At 34.1% G+C, this 26,473-nt stretch overlaps 1 protein-coding gene and 1 long non-coding RNA gene across 4 annotated transcripts in view; one reads left to right on the top strand and one right to left on the bottom strand.

Moving 5' to 3' along the window:
- Positions 1-26,473, top strand: part of LOC138704952 (SET and MYND domain-containing protein 4-like) — a 198,366-nt gene that overhangs the window by 21,843 nt on the left and 150,050 nt on the right. The gene's annotated exons all lie outside the window — the stretch shown is intronic.
- LOC138704951 (uncharacterized) lies at positions 13,374-17,580 on the bottom strand. 2 transcript variants are annotated; one of them, XR_011333495.1, is made up of 4 exons: positions 16,141-17,580; positions 14,155-14,600; positions 13,804-14,054; positions 13,374-13,540 (listed from the first exon to the last, which is right to left on the bottom strand). It is a non-coding gene; the product is annotated as an uncharacterized lncRNA (long non-coding RNA). The 2 variants fall into 2 exon arrangements; XR_011333496.1 differs by having other exon boundaries at positions 13,374-13,537.

Below are 26,473 nucleotides of genomic sequence, written 5' to 3'. Positions count from 1 at the left end.
AGGTCTATTCTTCATATTCTGTAGCTTTCAAATAATTTCTAAAATAAATATTACGCCTACTTAGCTCTTGTAAAACGAAATTTTCACTTTCACTTTCAACGGAACACTCACTTATATTCAGTTCTTGTATCTTGCAGTAAATTATCCATTTGTGATAACCTTTCCAATATAACCTCCCATTGAAACGACCACTTAAAATCATGAGCTAGAATTTATTATTTTAAAAACATTTCCACCTACATACTGTTATAATTGTTATGAACCACAATACAAAAGACAACACTGTGAAATTGCATTAATTTACCAAGATCAACATCAATACCGGTAGTACAAAATCATATATAGGCCTAGGCTATATTATTTCATTACTTTATGGTATTAATTAGAAGAATTAATTTTGAAGAATTTACAAATATGCTGAAATAATTTATGACACCTCTTATAGAAATGTAAAAATATGTATGTACATTTTGAAACAATGGGTATAGCACCACTTGAAAATTTTGAGCACTTTAACAGTAACTTGTAAATTGTTCCATCACGTTGTCTATAGTGTTCATTTAATGTAGCACTTTTAGAATGAACGTGGTTCACATACATAAGAAGAAATGACGATGGAATGAGTCGAAGACATACAGTTTTCTTTAATTTTTAGCAAATGATGAAGTTGAATATATACTGTTACTTCATATCCTAACATAAGTAGAGTTGCCACCATAGATGTAACACCTCCTCAACACCTGAAATGAATATAAAATAAATTAATGTATTGGTAATGATACAAGAATAAAAATAAATTAGGCTAGACATAACCTCACAAAATTACAAACACATGCTAAAACAAACAAAAAAAAACTTTACGTATCCGTATATAATAAAACTAGATATTCTAGATATAATTTGATTCACACGATAACCACCTCAGCCTATTTCGCAGCAGCCATTATTAGTTACCAGTTTGAGGTGCATTACCTAATCTCATACTAACCTTGTTAAGTTCTCTAACCTAATTCACTGATAATTACGTAACAATACACAGGTCTAAAATACAGACAAATACACATTAATTACCTAATAAGTACAGCATGAAGATATTTCATTACTTTTGTCGGTATTTTCTAAAAGAGAAAGGGAAAACAGTAACAACATTATCTTCAATGTTTACATCACGTCGTTCACATTTTCATTAGGCCTTTATCAGTAATGCTTGGTAAGTGAAACAATGCATGAAATTATTTTACATTTCGGGTCACATCATTCGAGAGTCGGAAAATGCAATTCGCCACTTTTAACATAGCATTGCTTGTTATATGAGAGAACTTTGACATTTACCTTAACCTATAAAGATACGACCTGTTGGTACAGAGTTCTTCACATAGCAAAACACAGACAATTTTCGAATATAACTTAGCTGAACAAACTTCAAATAACACTGTAATATGCTTGGCATATTTGTATTATTCGTACTCAATGAGTAATGCACAATTAATCCAACTATTTTCACGATGCACAATGCTTTGTAATGGTACTATTCATCATTTCATAGAGCAGGGAGGCGAACCTAGCGGCAGAAATTGTCATGACTCACAGAGACCTACTCTCGATCGTGCTATGCGCCAGCTTGTATAATCTCGTAAGCAACGCTTCCCGCACACAATGCAATGAGCTGTCCGCGTCGTAGTTCAACTTTTTGCCGCAGGATCGCCACTCACCCACCATCAACTGTATTGGTTCATATGGAACGTAACCATGAATGACAGACTGTTATACATGCATTTAATATCACATTTAAACAGTTCATGCAACAAATGTAGTACGGAATGTTATATACTCAATTGATTACCTTATAAGTTGACGCTCCGGGATGCATTTTTTTTCAATATAAACAATGTGGTACCGGTACTTCATCATTGTCGATTATCCAACTGCAGCTTATATTTTGTGCACCTTTCTTGACAAGGGTTTAGAGTAAAGTGCTGTTTTCTTACATCTTGCCTCTTCTGACATTCTTCGACAAAAATTACTAATGTAAGATCTGAGGAATTTGTTTAATAGGAGGTCACATAATTTTGACTCGTGATTACCATCGTTTGTAGGACTATCGCCTTTTACAGTAGGATTTCGGATCAAGACAGGACGTAGAATATCTTTAATTTTTTAAGGGATTTTTATCTTTGTACATGTAGAGAAGAGCGATTTTTGCTGCAGAATCGAAAGCACACACTATTTTCAAGAATTTCAATGTAGGATAAAAATATCCTCCTCTGTTGAGATTTTTAAAGAGAGAGAGTGCAGGGATACCGACATCCTTAGATACAAATAAATGGTAGTGATTTTGTAACCGGTATGTTGGCAGCTGAGGCAAATATCGACAATATTTGCCGGTACTGGAGTTCCATGAAATTAAAATTGTACTAGATTTCTCAGCCGGTTACTGGAAGATAGTGAAATGCGAACTTATTAATAATTAATTAATATTAGTATTAATATTAATACATAATAGTTATTTTATGTGTTGCGTTGTGGTTATAATTCAAGAATAGTCGGATAAGTACGAATGAATATAATATACTTGGGCGTGATAATGCACGTGGGTAATGGATAGAAATATTATTTCAAATTTTAATGAATTTCTTTCGTGTTTAGATTTTTATTACTATGTCAAAAAAATGAAATAGTGTTGCAGTGACTCCTCCAAGGAAGATAATGTGTGGCATTCAGAGTACGCTTCAGAAATCTGTAGTTCACGTGTATAATGAGTTGAAGAAAGAAGATAATGAAGAAGGAATTATGCTAACGGAGACAGCAATTACAACCAGAATAGGAAAATTATTAGGAGTAAGTATTCTTAAGCTTACATTTCAAAGTGGTATTCAGTTTTAGGAGTTTGCACTAATAATTTCATGATTGTGGTCAAACAAAACAAATTTTTAGGTTAGGCCTAGATATTTAATCAAGTCAGTGATTTTCATATTGCCAAACTAAATACATTTAAGATACTGTAATACTGCAGTAGGTGATAGCTTAAATACATTTACAAATTAGACGAACAAATAATCAAACAGCACGAAAGTAAATTTCCAGTTTTCTCTTTTGGTATTAGGCCTAAATTAACCGTTCAGATCACAATTTACATGCCACATCGGCCGAAGAAAATACAAGTCATATTGTAATTATTAACTTGATATTGCAGCAAATATTACATGAATGTTGGCCTGTTATGTTGCTTAAAAATAATTCAGTTTTATATAATAACTATATAACATACTCTATAAAGCATAGGAACGTTGACTCTGGTTGAATAATTTATTCATGACTGGTCTAAGTAATATTAAATATGGTGTTTCTTCAGAAAAGCTACCCCACCCAAAGTACTTGTTAAGATATAACACTCGAGAGGACGAGGACGCACTACTGGGAAACTAACCATTTCTCTTCGTCCTGGACCTCTCGCATGTTATATTGGTAATTAATAACAAGTTTGAGGGAGGGACTACAACAATGCATTAGAATATACAGGTAAGCAGTGGCGATTTCTCTTAAGGAGCACAGGAGCACTGCACCACCTCTTCAAATAACGCATGTTTTTAAATTTATATCAATGAGCTGCAATAGACTATGTGAGCGACACAATTCTTTATTATAATACTATGTAAAAATAACACTGCACGTGCACTGTTCTTGTTGACGCCTGGGATTTAGGTTTACCGCTCGACACTTGCGGCACACTGTTCCATTCGAGCATGCGCAGTAATACTGTTTCACTGGCAGGCTTTGGAGCATGGTAGGGAGCCAGTACAGCGTGCGTAGGAGGGGTTAGGAGCACTTTCAGATGTGTTCTCAAGCTCGTTCCATCATAAATGTTACAATGAGTAGTGTGCATAATCTTTTTAATGTGTAATATTATATAAGACCTTTACACGAAAAGATAAAAATAAAGAATATGGGTAGACCTACACATGAATTAAAATTATAAGTGACAAGAAAATTCAAACTAAAAATGCAATATGCGGCTGCGATATAAAAGACGCTGTATTTTGTTTTCCTTGCCTGTTGTTCGACGGCGAACATTTATTGACAAAAACAAGTACGTTTTATGAATTTTATTTATTTTTCTGTTTGAATTAAGGACTGTGCGTAGTAACTAAATAATTTTGATTATCGTTCTGTAGATATAATTGATTTGAAGCACATGAATGAAAGAATTAAAAAACACGATTCTTCAGCTGCACACTCAACAATAATGTTAAATTAGCAGTGTTGGGTCAAACAAACATACAGATACAATTGGATTGTTGCAATTCACAATGATAAAGTTACCAAGAACAGATATGTGCGTGCGGTTTTGTGGAGCTTTTAAGTTGGCTTTAAGAGGTCACGAAGACGGAAACTCATCTTGAAACGCTAGTATTTTTCTTGGCCTTGTCAATTTTAGTTCTGAATTAGACGCACTCTTAAGGAACATTTGGAAAGAGGAGCAGTGTTTAAGAGCACATCAAACACTATACAGAACAAAGTACTTCAAGCCATTTTGATGTATGCCATGATGAGATTTCAAAAAAATAAAGAAAGCTGCTAACTTTTTAGCAGTTAAGGCTGATGAGACGACACACGTGTCGAATGCTTGTGAACGTGTGAACTGTGTTATAAAACGCAATATAGCGAAAACAATATTATTTACGGTGTGATGCAATAGAAATTGAACACTTTACTTTGCTATTAATGGACTATATAGGAAACTGATTAACTGCAATTTCTTGACTAACAAAATTATGTAAATATATACCTACGTAACATATGTTAATAATAAGTGATGTAGTAGTTAGTACCTATAATAATAATCGTCGTCGACGTCTTCCTAACAAGTATTAGGCCAAGTGGCCTGTTACGGTCTCAAACTAGAATTTTCATATAATAATAATAATAATAATAATAATAATAATAATAATTATTATTATTATTATTATTATATAATAATCATAATCTTAATAAATATTTGTGCACCACCAGGATTATTTATCACCACACGCCACTGCAGGTAAGTGTCAAAGGATTTTTGTGCTGAAAGTATTTGTGGCTGTGCACTAAAACCACGTGTTCATCACTATGTAAATATCACAGAAATCAATTAAACAAAATAAAATTATGCCTTCTTTGATGTAGCTTTTCTGGAGAATTACCTAAATATTAGCCTACTTAAACCTATCGTAGACCCAACCTAACATGTTGATCATTTTCTATTCATATAGCTGTAAATGTTGGTATCATGCATGAATTTTATGATATAACAATTTTTAGAAGTGTTATGTTATTGTTTGTTATTACAGCTTGGCTTTACTACAGCCACGAAAGTGATAAATTCACAGAAGGGGACTCCACTTGTGACACCAGGAAAACATAGACTACGTAAACATCCAGTGACTGATGCTGATGATTTTACGAAAGATGCAATTGCGAGATTTATTTATGACAAGTTACATAAAGGTAGGGAAGTTACAGGAATTATTGTGTTGATTTATGCAATGTAATTCTGATATTAGTCATATGTATAAAAATATGGCATAATTTTCATTTACTGTTACAGGGGAAGTACTAACAGCAGCAAAAGTTCTGGAACATATTAATGATGATTATGAAACATATTTATTTAGAGTATCCTTATCATCGGTGAAAAAAATTTTGAAAGAGATGAAATTTCTATGGAGCAAAGGGGATCCGTATACACATGTACGAGAAAGTGATGTTATTCGTTTTTAAGAGAATATATAAGAAATGTGGAGCGTGAGAACCCTAAACCCGTAGTATTCTTGGATGAGACTTGGATTTTTATGAATGGTAAATTTCAATGTATTGTGAGACATTGAGTGATTGAATTTTTTACTAACAAATAGGTTAACACTTATGTGGAATATGAAATTGCAATTAATATAGGCTACTAGTAATGAATTCAGGTGGGAACAACATGTTTTGCAATTAATAGTTTCATATTATAACTAGAGGCTAGTTATAAAGTTCTTGAACGGTTTTCCTGTCTTTAAAATTTTTGTGTCTCTTAGAGTGTCAATGTGAATTGCATTTCTCTCTCTGTTTTTTTTAAGTAGGATCACCCACTTATTCATGAAATAAACCAGGTGAAGTTTCCAGTGACATGAATGGTGTTATTCGTAGACCAACAAATGAGGGTGGAAGATTAGATGCCAGAACGAAAGGTGGATTTATACTCGGTAAGTTATATTGATTTATATTTTACATAAATTTGGCAAGAGTAATTTTTTAAATCAGGGTACAAAAATATAAAAATTGGTGACTAAATAAAAACGTGGGAAAGCCTTTCACCAAAGAGGATCTCATGTCATGTCATGTTATGTTATGTTATGTTTTATTTTCTTTATTTAAATGCTGTGAATTCATGTGACGTAATTATATGCCCAGGTATAATTTTTATTGCAGGTGCTGATTTAATTTTTTCATGCAATTGAAAGAAAAGTCAGGACTACCATAGTGCTATGAATAGCCCAGTAGATGAGAAGTGGGTGCAAACACAGTTGTTGACCTGAGAACATTAGGGCAATGCGTTATTGTCATGGATAGTGCTGCATATCATAGCAGACTTGTGAAAAATCAGCCAACAACAAAATGGAGGAAAGAACAGCTACTGGTGATTGCAACTGAATATAATAGATTTGTTGTACTAAATGATAAGAGTTGATGGTGTGAAATCACCTTTTGATATTACATTGCAATATTAATTTCCATACTTTACAGTCATTATTATTATTATTATTATTATTATTATTATTATTATTATTATTATTATTATCATTATTATCATTATTATCATTATTATCATTACTACTACTACTACTACTACTATTGCAACCGTTTCTCTTATTTCTCATAATTAGGCATACTTATAGATGCTACTTTTTTCTTTCAGGTGAAATTGAATCTACATAAGAATCCTAAAACAACAGAGCCTTGCCAATTACTGGTCTGAAGCGGCCTTGTCTTATGTGTTGTGTCTATATACAATTAATTCTTTCAGTTTTTTTTCCCCTTTAATGTAATGAAGTTGTTGGTTGATTGATACCAAGTGTTCAGCAGTTGATGTCATTTGTTATCTTGCACTCCAATATTTAACCAGATGTTTGAAAGCTGTGTAAAGTTAAACAGTCAAGACAATGATCCATATCTTCATTGAGATTTCAGAAATGGCATGGGGAGATTCTGAAATATCAGTTCTTTGTAAATATTTGAGACAATCATGGCCTGTGATAATATGAGTACTGCCACTGTAGATTTTCATAGAAGTTCAGTTATTAAATTAGGTGTATTATTTTTACTATGTATTGTACTATATTTTTGTTTCGCTTAATTGATGAATTATATATGCTGTAAATTGAATAGTAGACTGTAGGCCTATAGCTTAACTGATGAATTGTATGTGCTGTAAATTAAATAGTAGGCTGTATACCACAAGTGATGAATTGTTTATGCTTGTAATGTGAAGTAATTTGCATGATATTTATTATCAATTTCTGTATATTTCAACTGATTGAATTGTTTATACTTTTAAATTGAATTAACTTGCTTGCTATGTATTATATTTTATAGCTTAACTGATGAATAATTGTTTAGGTTTGTCAATTTAATAATCTGAGTGCCATGTACTTCATATTTTTAGTGGAGCCACCAATGTAGCTTAGTCGGTAGACTCGTTGGCCTGCAAATTCAGAGCTGCACTCGAGGGTAGTTTGGATCCCCCATTTGGTCTGATTAGTTGGTTTCTTCTGAGGATTTTCCTCCATCGTGGAGCGGATGCCGGATGGCCTATTGCAATTTTTTTCATTTGCTTTAGAATCATTCCGATTTTTGTTACCACATTGTCATGTTCTGATCTTGTTATTCTTTTAACAGTGTGGTAAGATGCAGGTATAGATAACCTTACAGTAATTTTGCTACCTTTCAGCTACCTCATTACCTCCCACTCCATAAAGTTCATGGATCCACGGAAGTACCAGTCGTCGATGTAATTTGACCATTTTGCTTAAAATATTAAAACACTGTAAAATATTGAGATTTCATGCTGTTACATCCAATACTGCAGCAAGAATATCTGATTTTGAATCTGATAGTATGACAGCTTTCTCAGATTTATGAAGTCGAGACTGGAGATTTTGTAAGCTTAAAAGTGTATCTAAATTTTCACTATCAAAATTAGTCAGTGTTTGAAGTTAGTTAGTTAGTTAGTTAGTTAGTTAGTGGTGTTTAAAAAGGGCGCGTCAGCTACTATGGCTATTTGCGCCCTTATCTAAAATCTTTCACTAAACACAAACACAATACAATAACCAGAATGTTTAAAAAACAAAAAAGCGTTGTCACGGTTAAAATGGGGCAAACAAGTGTTTGAATATAATTCCCTGTAAAAGGGAATATACTGGTATTGTACTACAACACCACTACATCTATGGCTTGGTAAACAGGATCCATCTATAAAAAAATACTGTATGTAGTCACTCACTGACCAGATCATTTATCGTTTCTAATGATTATTAAAATGTCTGGAGAAGTATCACATTTCTTAACATCATCTGTTAAAGTTAACTTATATACTATTCATTTTGAAATAACTTGGGATTGTGTTTTATTAGTAAAGTTTCCCTTAATTGAGCAAGTTTGAGTTCTCCAAGTAGAGTCAAAAAGTCTGTTGGGATTTTGGCTCAGTTTATTAATATTTGTGGGCTGTGATTTTTTGTTCTAGAGAACCATATTATCTGCAAATGATGAGATTATCATAAGATCTATTTCTTTAGTTAGACCATCGACATTAATATTGGAAAATGTATTCCTGAAAACAACAATGTGGGAAGCCCAGATGAATCTGTCTCTATTTACATATTTGTGACAATGAATCAAATAATCAAGTCACAGGCCCAGTGTAACACTTTATCATGGACACCCTAAGTTTGCAATTTCTTAAGTGATTTATATCTACAGAGCCATATGATCCTTGAAAATAAATTAAAATTGTTAAGGTGTTTTGTTTTCTGTTTAAAATATCTTGACTAAAATTTAAAATCTGTCCATTTGTTGAATGCAATTCTCTAAAGTCAACTCAATAAGATGAAAGTTAGTTACTAGATTCCAGGAACCAATTCAATCTATGAAATCATCTCTTCCATAATTTTGGCTATCATACTAGTAAGTGGTATCTGTCGATAACTCGAAAAGATATTAGTTGAATAATTGCTTTTCAAAATTGATGTTATGATAGATTTCCTCCAGACAGATATTGTATTTCAGATGAGATTACAAGATAAAAGTAGTGAGTTTGCTTGTTTGCCAACATGTTTAAGAAAATCAGCATGTGTATTGTCTGGACTTGGAGATGTTTTGGGTCTTATGTTATTAAATTAATAGTAATATTCAGTTCTTGATTAAATATTGTTATATAAAGTAGATTGTAGATTTAATATTTCTTTCAGTTTTTCCTTAATAGTCTGACGTACACAGATAAAACTAACAACCACACCACCAACTAATTTAATAGAAATTAAAATATAATTAAATGTAGAAAAAGTAATTAAAATTATAAATACACGTAATAAACCATAACCCCCTAATTTCAACAATATACTATTTTATTCCCTTTTACAGCTTGTAGATAATTATTAATTATAGTTATTACTTATTAGCATAATATTTATTGAACTTATTGGCTATTTCACTTCGTTTGAAAGATGTTATTGTGTAGAAAAAGCATTTTTTGATGATCGTTTCATGCTGTATGTTGTGTATAAATCTATGATTTCTGGCCATCTGTTCTGTGTAATCCATCTTTTGTATAGAATTAATAAAATACTCTTTTGGTAGTAATTGTTTTATTAATTGAGTATTTAATTTTCACCAGCTCACATTTCTTGAATCATTTGTTTTTTCTTATTTAAATTTAGGACACAAGAGCCAAAAAGAGACTTCACAGTTATGTATCATACATTTTTTCAATGACAGACGTGGAGTTGCAGAAATAATAAGTGTAAGTGTAACATTATTAAGCAATTTACAAACAAATGAAATCTTTTAAAAGGTATCTAGAAGTGAAATTACTTATGGCTTTTAAGGACCAAAATTATTTTTGTAAGTTGATTTATTATTATTTCAGTTTTAGCCTAGTTGTATTATCCATTTCCTTACTAATTTCAAAAGATAATCAGAAGTTCATTCGAATTCCAACCAAAAGTCAATTGGTTATTAATTTATCTACCTTTAGGAAGTACAGTATATGTACGCTGGAATCTTTGAAGTGAAGTGACAATAATTTAATTGGTCTTGGAACAGATTTGATTCTTGAATATTATATACTATACTTTGTTGTATATTTACGTATAGTAACCTATTAATGCTAATACTAATAATAATGTAAAGGAATAAAAGAACAGAACATAGCAATACATTTCTCATTATTATTATTATTCTCATTATTATTGAAACTATTTAGAATAACTTTCCAACATTAAGGTAAAGTACGGTGAGTAAAGAAGTCATTCAGTACATAGGATCGTGATTTTACTACATGTGGTGATATCTGGTAACAGTTGGCAACACTGACAAGGCGGAAATATTTGCTGTTTGGGAACTGAACTTACGTGATCCTCACTATATAATCTCGTAAGCAACGGCGGGAAGAGTGAGCAGGTCTGTTATAAAATATATGTAGGTCTAGATTTGAAGAAAGTACCAGTACATCTTGAGAACTGAATGAGAACCTTATCTTTGTCCAGGTGATCAAATTGTCGGACAACAAAGAGGAAAGTTCTAAAGATACGCTTTTACTGTGTGTATCCAATGACTACTCACTTCACTTGAGTGATTCGGGTTCCGCATATTGCGGATAAATGGCAGGACTGTGACCCATTTTCAAGTGGCCATTTCGGCGGGCCACGCTACGCATGATGCGTAGAGTTATGTCGTGTACTATAGTGGGTGTGGGTAAGTGTAAGTGTTCGTGTAAGTGTAGTGTAGGAGGGAATGAGTGCGGATGATGATGAAGATGAGTAATGGAGAAGGAAAAACTCGGTGCTGACACGTAGCCTACACCTGTTGAATAGCAACAAGGGGGCCGCCAGACTTAACGTCTCCATCCGTCGGACGAATTCTATCAACAGCGATCAGCGAGTAGTATTATAACTCGTTGACAGTGACATTTGCCTTCTCTTCATATCGAGGCCATTTAAATATAGAATCATTTTTCCTATTCTTGTCTACTTAATAGGTTAGGTCTACTTTATTTGATTCTTCATCATAATTACCAGACTGCGGCCTAGAGTCACCGATTCGCGAGACTGAAGTTTGAAACGCACGAAGTATACATGACGTAATGACCCATGGGGTAGGATGGCACGGTGAGAGTACAGTTGGTTTCATAAGAAATTGCGTTACCATCTTTGTCACTCTGCTTGGGGTGTGTCTGTTACTGTTAATTTAGCTGTTTTATAATTCACACTACTGAGGAGCATGTCGAAAATTAAGAGCACCTTCAGAACGAACTTATAGAGAAGTTCGGAATGAATATTTTCTTATTAAAAGAAAAAAAAAACACTGAATTTTGTAAATTGTTAAACAAAGTATAAGAACAGACAGACACACCACAGGAATACATCGAAGAAATCATCCAAATCACAGACATAATAACAAAGCAAAACTATTTCACACACAACAACAAATACTACACCCAAACAGAAGGATTGCCAATGGGATCACCCATATCTAGCATACTAGCAGAGATATTTCTACACAACATAGAAGAAACATACATACTCAGAAATGAACACAACAAATATGCAGACAACATAATATACTGGCACAGATACGTAGACGACATACTCATACTATACAAAGGAAACAAAAGACAAATACACAAACTACACCAATACATAAACAAAATACACCCAAAACTTCAATACACACTGGAACTTGAAAACAACAACTCCATAAATTTCCTAGACATCACCATAACAAAAATTGACAACAAACACACCTTCAAGATATACAGAAAACCAACCACCACCACCACACACATACACAACACATCTAACCACCTCATACAACACAAACATGCTGCATTCAGGACAATGGTATACAGATTACTCAACATACCCATGAGCCAACAACACTACAATGAAGAAGTGAACACAATCAAATACATAGCACAAGAAAACGGTTACAATCCAAACATAATAGACAACATCATAAGAAAGACAAAACAAAAACTTAACAAACACAAAAACACGCAAAAAACAACACAAACACAAGAACAGAGGAAATACATCACACTAACATAAGAAAACAATAGCACACATAAGACCGCATTTTCATTCAGAAAGCAGAAATACAACATAGCATACAGAACAGAAAACACATTACAAAGACATCTTGACACACAAAAAAACACAAACAAATAAATACGACCACACAGGTGTATACAAACTCACATGTAATAGTTGCGACAAGTTCTACATAGGACAGACAGGCAGATCATTCCAAACACGCTATAAAGAACACATTAAAGCAATAATCAGAGGACATAATACATCTACATACGCCGATCACATAACCAATGCTAACCATACATACAATAACATAAATACGGATATGGAAATCCTACACATACAACCCAAGAACCAAAACCTCAACACACAATATGAAATATACAAACACACTAAAACACACCCTCATCAAATTCTCAACGCACAGATCAATTTCAGTACACACACACTATTTGACTCCACTTTTCAACACTTTTCAACAATCAAACGCACCCACACAACAGGCAGAGAAGTTCGAGATGACGCCGAGGTCTAGTAGGCTCTGAGGATGGTGTGATGAAGCACCGAAACAGCTGTAAACCGCGCAGACTTACATAATTAACATAAGTAAGTCCACTAGTTAATCAATTACTTATATTCAAGTGTTAAAAGTAGTGTACGCAGGATTCAAAATGCATATTTCTTATTTTGTTATTACATGCAAATAATTAAAACATGATCATTTGGTTCAGAGAGCATCCGTTTTTGGTGCAAGGATTATTCGTTTAACTTTTTCTAAATTAGTCTCGAATACATCCTTTAATAAATCACTCCAAATTAATGTGAATATAGAGTGGATTGTGTACGAAGAAAATTTTAATAACTCCTATGTGACATATTTATCGATTTCAGATTTTTGCTGTATTAAATAACTTAAATAGTGATGCAGCAAATAATAAAATCTCCTATATGTAATTATAGACTAATTCTTTCTTTCGAAAATGTAAGAATTCACGATCTCCTATGTACCATTGCTATAGAAGGAATAAATGTGATTTAAAAAATTACTCTTGCCAAATTTATGTAAAATATAAATCAATATAACTTACCGAGTATAAATCCACCTTTCGTTCTGGCATCTAATCTTCCACCCTCATTTGTTGGTCTACGAATAACACCATTCATGTCACTGGAAACTTCACCTGGTTTATTTCATGAATAAGTGGGTGATCCTACTTAAAAAAAACAGAGAGAGAAATGCAATTCACATTGACACTCTAAGAGACACAAAAATTTTAAAGACAGGAAAACCGTTCAAGAGCTTTATAACTAGCCTCTAGTTATAATATGAAACTATTAATTGCAAAACATGTTGTTCCCACCTGAATTCATTACTAGTAGCCTATATTAATTGCAATTTCATATTCCACATAAGTGTTAACCTATTTGTTAGTAAAAAATTCAATCACTCAATGTCTCACAATACATTGAAATTTACCATTCATAAAAATCCAAGTCTCATCCAAGAATACTACGGGTTTAGGGTTCTCACGCTCCACATTTCTTATATATTCTCTTAAAAACGAATAACATCACTTTCTCGTACATGTGTATACGGATCCCCTTTGCTCCATAGAAATTTCATCTCTTTCAAAATTTTTTTCACCGATGATAAGGATACTCTAAATAAATATGTTTCATAATCATCATTAATATGTTCCAGAACTTTTGCTGCTGTTAGTACTTCCCCTGTAACAGTAAATGAAAATTATGCCATATTTTTATACATATGACTAATATCAGAATTACATTGCATAAATCAACACAATAATTCCTGTAACTTCCCTACCTTTATGTAACTTGTCATAAATAAATCTCGCAATTGCATCTTTCGTAAAATCATCAGCATCAGTCACTGGATGTTTACGTAGTCTATGTTTTCCTGGTGTCACAAGTGGAGTCCCCTTCTGTGAATTTATCACTTTCGTGGCTGTAGTAAAGCCAAGCTGTAATAACAAACAATAACATAACACTTCTAAAAATTGTTATATCATAAAATTCATGCATGATACCAACATTTACAGCTATATGAATAGAAAATGATCAACATGTTAGGTTGGGTCTACGATAGGTTTAAGTAGGCTAATATTTAGGTAATTCTCCAGAAAAGCTACATCAAAGAAGGCATAATTTTATTTTGTTTAATTGATTTCTGTGATATTTACATAGTGATGAACACGTGGTTTTAGTGCACAGCCACAAATACTTTCAGCACAAAAATCCTTTGACACTTACCTGCAGTGGCGTGTGGTGATAAATAATCCTGGTGGTGCACAAATATTTATTAAGATTATGATTATTATATAATAATAATAATAATAATAATAATTATTATTATTATTATTATTATTATTATTATTATTATTATTATTATTATTATTATATGAAAATTCTAGTTTGAGACCGTAACAGGCCACTTGGCCTAATACTTGTTAGGAAGACGTCGACGACGATTATTATTATAGGTACTAACTACTACATCACTTATTATTAACATATGTTACGTAGGTATATATTTACATAATTTTGTTAGTCAAGAAATTGCAGTTAATCAGTTTCCTATATAGTCCATTAATAGCAAAGGAAAGTGTTCAATTTCTATTGCATCACACCGTAAATAATATTGTTTTCGCTATATTGCGTTTTATAACACAGTTCACACGTTCACAAGCATTCGACACGTGTGTCGTCTCATCAGCCTTAACTGCTAAAAAGTTAGCAGCTTTCTTTATTTTTTTGAAATCTCATCATGGCATACATCAAAATGGCTTGAAGTACTTTGTTCTGTATAGTGTTTGATGTGCTCTTAAACACTGCTCCTCTTTCCAAATGTTCCTTAAGAGTGCGTCTAATTCAGAACTAAAATTGACAAGGCCAAGAAAAATACTAGCGTTTCAAGATGAGTTTCCGTCTTCGTGACCTCTTAAAGCCAACTTAAAAGCTCCACAAAACCGCACGCACATATCTGTTCTTGGTAACTTTATCATTGTGAATTGCAACAATCCAATTGTATCTGTATGTTTGTTTGACCCAACACTGCTAATTTAACATTATTGTTGAGTGTGCAGCTGAAGAATCGTGTTTTTTAATTCTTTCATTCATGTGCTTCAAATCAATTATATCTACAGAACGATAATCAAAATTATTTAGTTACTACGCACAGTCCTTAATTCAAACAGAAAAATAAATAAAATTCATAAAACGTACTTGTTTTTGTCAATAAATGTTCGCCGTCGAACAACAGGCAAGGAAAACAAAATACAGCGTCTTTTATATCGCAGCTGCATATTGCATTTTTAGTTTGAATTTTCTTGTCACTTATAATTTTAATTCATGTGTAGGTCTACCCATCTTCTTTATTTTTATCTTTTCGTGTAAAGGTCTTATAGAATATTACACATTAAAAAGATTATGCACACTACTCATTGTAACATTTATGATGGAACGAGCTTGAGAACACATCTGAAAGTGCTCCTAACCCCTCCTACGCACGCTGTACTGGCTCCCTACCATGCTCCAAAGCCTGCCAGTGAAACAGTATTACTGCGCATGCTCGAATGGAACAGTGTGCCGCAAGTGTCGAGCGGTAAACCTAAATCCCAGGCGTCAACAAGAACAGTGCACGTGCAGTGTTATTTTTACATAGTATTATAATAAAGAATTGTGTCGCTCACATAGTCTATTGCAGCTCATTGATATAAATTAAAAAACATGCGTTATTTGAAGAGGTGGTGCAGTGCTCCTGTGCTCCTTAAGAGAAATCGCCACTGCTTACCTGTATATTCTAATGCATTGTTGTAGTCCCTCCCTCAAACTTGTTATTAATTACCAATATAACATGCGAGAGGTCCAGGACGAAGAGAAATGGTTAGTTTCCCAGTAGTGCGTCCTCGTCCTCTCGAGTGTTATATCTTAACAAGTACTTTGGGTGGGGTAGCTTTTCTGAAGAAACACCATATTTAATATTACTTAGACCAGTCATGAATAAATTATTCAACCAGAGTCAACGTTCCTATGCTTTATAGAGTATGTTATATAGTTATTATATAAAACTGAATTATTTTTAAGCACCATAACAGGCCAACATTCATGTAATATTTGCTGCAATATCAAGTTAATAATTACAATATGACTTGTATTTTCTTCGGCCGATGTGGCATGTAAATTGTGATCTGAACGGTTAATTTAGGCCTAATACCAAAAGAGAAAACTGGAAATTTACTTTCGTGCTGTTTGATTATTTGTTCGTCTAATTTGTAAATGTATTTAAGCTATCACCTACTGCAGTATTACAGTATCTTAAATGTATTTAGTTTGGCAATATGAAAATCACTGACTTGATTAAATATCTAGGCCTAACCTAAAAATTTGTTTTGTTTGACCACAATCATGAAATTATTAGTGCAAACTCCTAAAACTGAATACCACTTTGAAATGTAAGCTTAAGAATACTTACTCCTAATAATTTTCCTATTCTGGTTGTAATTGCTGTCTCCGTTAGCATAATTCCTTCTTCATTATCTTCTTTCTTCAACTCATTATACACGTGAACTACAGATTTCTGAAGCGTACTCTGAATGCCACACATTATCTTCCTTGGAGGAGTCACTGCAACACTATTTCATTTTTTTGACATAGTAATAAAAATCTAAACACGAAAGAAATTAATTAAAATTTGAAATAATATTTCTATCCATTACCCACGTGCATTATCACGCCCAAGTATATTATATTCATTCGTACTTATCTGACTATTCTTGAATTATAACCACAACGCAACACATAAAATAACTATTATGTATTAATATTAATACTAATATTAATTAATTATTAATAAGTTCGCATTTCACTATCTTCCAGTAATCGGCTGAGAAATCTAGTACAATTTTAATTTCATGGAACTCCAGTACCGGCAAATATTGTCGATATTTGCCTCAGCTGCCAACATACCAGTTACAAAATCACTACCATTTATAGTATTTGTCAGTATCGAAATTCGAAACGAAGTTGGCAAAAGAAAATTCAACCTTCAAACTAGAAAATCACCATAATCCACTAGCATTTGTAGTAATGGGGGGAAAATGGTTAGGTTTCACCCTTAGGGTATCAAGTTACCTGGTCTTCCCTATACTATGGCTTGAAGAATGTTGTTCCTATACTGTGGAACCTTCAGCATTCCTTGGATCTACACCAGTTTTGTCCGCGACCCCACATAATGCCACCCCAAAACATCACTGACCCACTACGTTACTGCATTTGATTGCAGGGGTGTCTGAGTCGTGCAGCATTACCTGATTCTCTCCAAACACGTTGTCGATGATTATCTGGCACAAGGCATATTCGGTATTTGTCCGTGAATAGAACTTTCTGCCAGTTTTGTACAGTCCATTGGTGATGATTTCTTGCCCAGGTGTAACGTTGTCCATGGTGCCTAGTTGTAAGAGTTGGGCCTCGCCATGGACATTTGGAGTGCAGTCTGCTATCATGTAATCGGTTTCGTACAGTTTGATTGGATATGCATCTCCCTGTCGCAGTTTGAAAGTCATTGTTAATCATGCCAGCAGTATTCTCAGCGTTTCTCGTGGCAATAATTCGCAGATATCGGTCATCACAGTCTGTTGTTGCACGTGGACGACCACTACGAGACATGTCGTCGACAATACCTGGGTTTCGGAAGCGATTCCAGGTTCGTACCACATACTCTGTTTCAATCCTAAGCGGCTCGCTACTTGCCTTGAAGACAGTCCTTCCTGACATGGAGAAACAATCCTCACACGGTTGAAGTTCGTAATTGACCGCCTTGCTATTATTCAACCTCTTTAGAATGAAATAAAACTGTTTTACCCTGGGTTATTCGCTGAGAGATGAGATTTCTTGCACTTCTGTTTACATCTGTTTACTTTTTCAGTCGGATTCTAGGGTAGACTTCTACTGTTTCTCAACATTGTTTACGTTTTTTAGACAGTTAAAAGGATAGCTTTCAAATGTTTTTATGGATATTTCTTGAAGTGGAGCGTAAATATCACTTCTACAGGTGATGCAAAACTTTTTTTGATGTGTTAGTAGTACTAAAATATGTATGTGGGCTTAAATGAAGAATATCAAATTATTATATGTAAGGTCTATCCTGTTTGTTGACATTGATTCATAGTTCTAATGCATAATCTTTCATTTTCAAAAGCTACAGTAGAATTATTCGCAGTCTTCCGATTCTATACTACTGCACGCCTGATGAGCCCATTCTTGGCATTGAATACACTTATTTCATCATCCCTCTTCAGGTTTTGAATTAGAGAATTCGTCGTTGTCTTCATCCTCTTCTTCCTAACCACTGTCATTGTTGGTTGTCATAGCGAGAACATATTCAATTCATAATTTAAAGTGAAATCCGACATGTGCAATGCAAGTTGGATAAAACGGGATTTGCCAAACCATAGGGTATCCTGTTTTGTCCGACTAGGAGTTGTAAAGAAAAACATGGCGTCACAACAGAACGGTAAAAGCTAGAGCGGTTTTCTTTACAAAGAATTAAAGACTAATAATGTTTTATTTATATAAGAGACTTACCTCTTCAACTCTGCGAAATTAATCCCAGAATGTGCCAATTAAAATCAATCGAAACAATTTAGTTAAGCAGCTGATTTTAAACTTTTCTCTACACAACAAAAATTAACGTGTTCGTTCTGCATTTGAGCACTGCATAATGTCCCCTTCTAGTCTAAGAACAAAGTCCTCGCATCATTCGGTACGTTGCAGCACTTTCCAACGAAATAAGTCGGGTATCCCGTTTTATCACACCATCCTGTTTTATCCAACTCTCCCCTAATAACTTCCACAATTATCAATATGATAACTTACAAAATATTCCACACTGGAAGCGTCACACATATTTGATCTAAATGAAACCATATATACTTAATCATCTGAATACAAATTTCCTTACTGTAAAAATCTCTGTACTATAGAACAAAATAATTATCGCGGAGAGAGAGAGAGAGAGAGAGAGAGAGAGAGAGAGAGAGAGAGAGATGGAAAGAAAGATGTATAAAGGGAAGACGAGAATAAGTCAAACCGCACGTGAATGATAAATCGGAAAGTCGATATCACCACTAGTTAAGAATTAACCCATTTTTAACTTCCGGCCCAATGAATACATTATGCTACTATCCAACAGTACCAAACTCAGGATATTTACACAAGAAATATAATAATAATAATTTCGTAACCAAACATACACTAAGCAATGTATAAAAACCCCGCGAATACACTCCGCGTAAACTGGAAAACTATCATATCAAAATACACTAAATTATCCCGATAAATAAAGTCAAACACGTATCCCAGCAATATATAGAAAGGAAATATATACGAAACAATTATCCTTCCATCTATATATAATAATGCTGAGTAAATAGACAATCCAGCCAATATTACAATCTCAACGGTAATTTAATACAAGTGTATGAAAGACACAGATAAAAAGAAACCAAATGAGTAAGCGAAGCTAACTACGTGATGAAAATATCCGAGTGGTACACGTAGTACAAACAACCATATAACATTCTCAATACAACCTTTCCAAACGACGAATTGATCCAGAGTGTTAATCTCTTCAACCGACGACTTAATCCCGAGTGTGAACCTCTCCAACCGACGACTTGATCCCGAGGGTTAACCTCTCCAACAGACGACTTAATCCCCAGTGTTAACCTCTCCAACCGACGACTTGATCCCGAGTGTTAACCTCTCCAGCCGACGACTTGATCCCTAGGGTTAACCTCTCCAACCGACGACTTAATCCCGAGTGTGAACCTCTCCAACCGACGACTTGATCCCGAGGGTTAACCTCTCCAACAGACGACTTAATCCCCAGTGTTAACCTCTCCAACCGACGACTTGATCCCGAGTGTTAACCTCTCCAGCCGACGACTTGATCCCGAGGGTTAACCTCTCCAACCGACGACTTAATCCCGAGTGTGAACCTCTCCAACCGACGACTTGATCCCGAGGGTTAACCTCTCCAACAGACGACTTAATCCCCAGTGTTAACCTCTCCAACCGACGACTTGATCCCGAGTGTTAACCTCTCCAACCGACGACTTGATCCCGAGTGTTAACCTCTCCAGCCGACGACTTGATCCCGAGTCCTGTTGTGTGCTTTTAAGTGGAAACAGGAAAACTCGGCTCCCCTCTCTCTCGAATGCGTCATAATCTAACCGGCCAATTAGGATATAGAGAATAATTAATGGAAGGAAAAGAGGGCGCTGTCAGTATCCTAGGAGGAGAGTACACGCTATCGGTGGTAGAACAGAGAAGTATGCCCATTGAGACGTCGAGCTCGGCTCAAGTATTTAAAGGAAACGTTTATCAGTTTGAATGAAGGCGAATTAAAGGAGGGCATTTTGATCGGTCCACAAGTTCACAAAGTTATGGCTGACCCTTTGTTTGAGAAAAAAACTTTCCGTTACAGAAAAAATGGTATGGCGCGCTTCCAAAGACGTTTGCTCAAATTTCCTTGGATATTGTAGGGCAGAGAACTAAACAGAATTTGTTGTGGAAACCACGTTAAGTGCATATGATAAACTGAAGTGTAATATGTCTCTCAAAATACACTTTTTACGTTCTCATTTGGATTTCTTTCCTCCTAATTTTGGAGCAGTAGGCGACGAGCATTGGGAAAGAATTCATCAAGAAATATCTGAAATGGAAAGGCGATATAAAGAAAGATCACCATCTATCATGCTTGCAGACTATTTTTGGTTCCTTGCAAAATAGAGTACCGGGCCTAGTTATAAACAGAAGCCATGCAGAAAATAATTAAGAATATAAGTGCAAATTCCGAGATTTTTCTCTTTATATGTATGAAATATTCGTATTTTTGCTGTGTTTTAAACTATGTACCGGTAACATCATTTTTGAATCCAGTACACATTTTTCAAGTATTATGAGAAATTTTGAATCCCTACTGTGTTGTAATTTTATCAGTAGCGGTGAAAAATTAAAAACTAATAAGGTTTGTCATAAAAAAATTCAATTCATTTTTCCCGGAAAATGGTACGTGAGGGGCCAATTTGGATTTTAAATTCAGATTTAGGGCACACATGTTAGTAATATTGATCTATTTTTATTTCGAAGCAAGACAAAAAATAAAAATTTGTTGTTCAGTGTTATTTAAAAGAATAATCTGGTAACTGAACTCGTACTTAATTTTTTAAAAGAATGACAATACAATGTGTTCAATGTGTAAAATCATGAATTAATACGAATTACTATTAATAATAAATAAGAAATTATATTACGTTCAAATTTTATTTTTTAGCAGAACTAAACACATCCATACTTTATGCAAAGCTGAACATGTCCAAATGTTTTCTTGCAATTACGGGAGTACCGTTGGTCTCAGTCCTCCTAAATTCATGTAAAATACCATGCTCTCTGTATACTTTTATTATGTAAAAACAAAAATCAATATATATCTTTGTTTCAGAAGGTACAAGTTTTTTGCTTCTCCTGAAAAATTTAACTTAGTCAAGTGGACATGTTCAGTTTTGAAGAAAAGCTCTTCATTTAGAAGAATTGTCAATCATTTTGTCATTAATAATAACCGTAAAAATTGCCAAAGACTGCAGCCATATTTTCATTTATTGTCTTGTTTTTATCGCCAACACGCAATTAGTTTATAATACATTAACAATTAACGTTTGGTACGAACGCGAACTTAAGTCCCTCGACACACACTTATATTGTAACATTAATTTACATTGAAAATCGGCATTAGCACAAACACGTATTCTGGAAAGTAAGCCTCCGGTTGACAGTTAATTACAGTATTGCCGACGTATGGCTCTGGCTTGTAACTGAAGAAGGTTCTGCTCATTACCCAATTTTTTTTGCATTGCATTTATTGCATAGTTGATTCATTTTATGTAGTTTAACACGATTCAACTGAGCACAGTTAAAATTTGGATTATGAAATAATGAAATGTTAAGCTACGTACTACTACTGCATATTAAATCAATACATCTCGTTGTTCGTTAATTCTCTGAGATGAAAATGAATGTGTACATAAACATTATTTTAAGAAATACAGGAAATAAATATACAGAATAGCCTATCAAATTTTCTGTGCATAAGAAGCTATTTTAATCTTATCTGTCTTCGATTCACTCAGACGTTACATTATATTATAGCATTATGTCCATCTAGAGAAACTACGGTTTCCAATGGTGAAATGATAATTATACAGATCTGTTAATTAGCCTCCGAGATTACTTCATACAAACACAGAAACATTTTCTGTAGGCTATGTTATTAGCTACCGTTTGTTGTTGTCCAAGGTCCCTTATAGACGAAGTCATTTGTTCTTATTTCATTACAGCCCGTTAGATGACATTCTTATTTTTAAAACTCATTTATCTCAATAAGTATCAGTCGTATCAAAATTTTTCGTAGAATAAAACTTATCGGAAGTTATTTTTAAAGAAACTTTTGTTATGCAACATTTTTCACAAAAAGCAATAATAAGCGAGATATTTCGATTTACTTAATTCAAGCCCTCTTATAACCCCCCTTTTAAATAAAGTATTTTGAATGCCATATAGCCTAAAATCTAATTTACAACGAACTTAATGTATATTCCAATTTTCATATAAATCGGTTCAGCCATTATCGCGTGAAAATATAACAAACATCCAGACAGACAGACATACAAACAAAAATTTCAAAAAAGCGATTTTCGGTTTCAGAATGGTTATTATACATGTTGACACCAATTATTTTTGGAAAAGCGAAAATTACCAGAAAAATTTCGCTTACAGATTTATTATTAGTAGAATTTATTATTATTATTATTATTATTATTATTATTATTATTATTATTATTATTATTATGCTATGGTATATTTATTAATATACGTAGGATGTTCTAATAGAACATATTTATGAATATCCTTATAAAATCTTTGATAAGTATTTTTTTCACAGCCATCCAATTTTTATAAATTTTAACTTCTGTTTAATTTTGTATAATAAAAAATGTTTTAATAATAATAATAATAATAACAATAATAATAATAATAATAAGAAGAAGAAGAAGAAGAAGCGCACAATGTGCATATAGTTAGTAACCTAATTACGATTCACAAAAAAAAAAAAAAGTTTTGTGTCATAATAATCCGTGGCGCTACAGCCCGTGAAATACCCAGACCGACCAGCCGAGTGCTGGCCTCACGCACACATGCCGAAGCAGAGGTGGACGATCATCTGACCAGAATGGATGTATCGTGTGGTTAGCACGATGATCCCCCAGCCGTTATAGCTAGCTTTCGCAACCGGATTTTGCTACCTATCGTAGCTCTCCAAGTGCATCACGATGCTGGGTGGGTACCGGTCCCATACACTGGCCGAAATTTCATGAAAAAATTTATTCCTCCATGGGGACTCGAACCAGCGCGCATTCCGTAACGCGAGTCCTTGGCAGGATGCGGGACATATATATACATATACAGGGTGTTTCCGAGGTGGTGTTACAAACTTTCAGCGATTATGGCGAAGGGCATATGTATCAATTTGAGATAAGGAACCCTGGTTCGGAAATGACCGAGTCGAAAGTTACAAGCAAAAATAGTTGTGTGGAAATGAAATAATTTTATTCCTCTGTATTCCTTATTTATGTGTATTTTTCTGTACATCTTACACATACTGTATTCATCTGACGTTTACATTGTCTACTTAGAGTATTCCATTCAATGCGCTGTCTGAGGGATGGCGACAGGAAACTGCACTAAAGCAATGCAGATAGCAGATGTGTAACGGACATGGTCGGTCCTGATATGCACATCTGTAGACAGTAATGTATATGTACAATTTGCAGTGTCCAGTCGATCAGTCCTAGTGAAATGGAGGAGTACACGAGAGCGGATTAAGCAGACCTGATTTTCGAATACGGATGAAAGTTTGTAACACCACCTCGGAAACACCCTGTATATAGCCAACAGTTATAATATTTGTATATGATAGGTAAGACACTTCACTTTATATAACATGAAAATCCATGCAAACAACCAGATATTATGAAATAAATGTAATTATTAAACACAATAATGGAACATGGAACTCATTAAGGATGAAGAATGAAACTGGCATTATGGATATATTGAAGGAGGGGTAGGAGGACTGTGCCTTATGTCGATGTAGATTTTTTTACTCTGACAGTAAAACATTAGAGAAGGGAAAATGATTATGGATAAAAAAAAATACCCAAATCTAAATATGTACTTTTTTTTAGTTCAAGGGGGGGGGGGTTCAAACCCGGTAACCTTGCGTACACCCCTTTTTCATTAATCTCAACTTTTCTTGGGACTGTGTATGTAAATTGTTCCTAGATAATACAATAGTATCAGAGACGTGTGAACAGTCCGCAGTAACAATTACTTGTCTGGTTTGCGACTCCATTACTTCTAGCTTCTACTCATGAGGAATTTTTCTACCTACAAAATAATATCATATCACGGAAAAAGAAATGCTACCAAATATACTTTTAAATGATAAAGTTCAAGTTAATGAAAATTAGGGCTATGTGAATTTACCTTGTCTCAGCAACGGACCTATCCCCATAGGATGTTTTGGAAAATTAAAGAGAGATGAAACGGCACCATCTTCCTTTTTTTTTTTTTTTTTTTTTTTTTTTTTTTTTTTTTTTTTTTTTTTTGCATATGATTTCCAGAAGTAATTTCCTGTAAAATATTCAGAACAGAGCTTATGATATTGTTCGAATAAAATTCTTTTTTCTAATGGCAGGCTGACTGACTGGCGAGAATAGTTGTTTTTTTCTTAGGATCAAGCTGGAAATAACACGCATTTTATTATTATAATGTCTTTATCTTATTTTGAAAACCACCAGTATGTTCGACGAAAGTTTTAGTGTTAATTTTTCTTATATTATTATGATGTACCGAAGTACATATGATATTAATTTTTCTTGCCATACGCTGATAGAAATTAGAATAATTAATAATAATAATACTGAAATAAGCAAAACATGCATGAATTAACACATCACTCGTTGCGAAATTGAGTCAATGAAACTGTTCTTCTTGTGCACAGCCTAGCGTGATATATATATATATATATATATATATATATATATATATATATATATATCACATACCTTCAAACAGAGTTCACAGATGCAGTCTTCTGCCGGCTGATGGTGTGTTTTTGTCGCACAAAGCTTGTGGTGGAAACCATGCATACCGAAACGTGTCATCATATGCCTGAGCTCGTACCCTGCAGACATCCATTCTCTTGTCATCATCGCGTCTGTGCTGTAGAAGTCGATCCCGGTTTGTCTTCTTTTTTCGATCAGGTCTGTCATAGCCTCTGCGAATGCCGATGTGGATGGTAACTGTAGCTGGATCCGCAGTTTCTGTATGTAGAAGGGTTCTTTTAGTAGCACGTATGCCAGTCTCGACGAGGTGTATTTTGACACACACAGGACTCTTTTTAGGTACGTTGTCTTCACTCTTTCCATGGAGTTGAGATTTCTTCTTTTCAGGTGCTCCCATATGAGTTCTAGTCCGTAAGTTAGGCCTACGACTAGGGAGATTTTTGCTTTAAATAACTTAATTGCTATTTGTACTGAGATATGACCAAGCTGTTTTATTTCGATCATAGCTTTCATCGCGGCGATTGTTATGTCCTTCACGTGAAGCGTAAACGTGTTTCTTGTAGTCTGCAGCGCCATACCTAGGTATTGATAGAATAATTCTATATTCATGGAAGTGCTATTTAATGTCCGGATTAACTAAACGTTTGACTATTACATACATTTAAATAATCAGTATTTAGGCATGAAAAGTGATGCTGGAGTATTTTCTTAAGCGATTTGTGCAGTTATAAGCTTTACATGCTTACAAGAATGCATCATTATATGTGAATACACACTGGATATCCCTATCACAACCAGTTGCTAAATGTCACACTTGCCACAATGGTGAGGATGCTGAATTGAATTGAAAGAGGAGAAGTGGGAGGAGAAATTTAAAAGGTACGCAAAACGCGTCCTCGCAGAGGGTTCGGGGCTGAAAGAAACTGAATATGAGTCATT

This window comes from Periplaneta americana, chromosome 8 (genome assembly GCF_040183065.1).
Source record: "Periplaneta americana isolate PAMFEO1 chromosome 8, P.americana_PAMFEO1_priV1, whole genome shotgun sequence".
NCBI classification, from domain to species: domain Eukaryota; kingdom Metazoa; phylum Arthropoda; class Insecta; order Blattodea; family Blattidae; genus Periplaneta; species Periplaneta americana.
The sequence above is the reverse complement of the archived record's forward strand: the minus strand, read 5'-3'. Positions and strand labels throughout refer to the sequence as shown.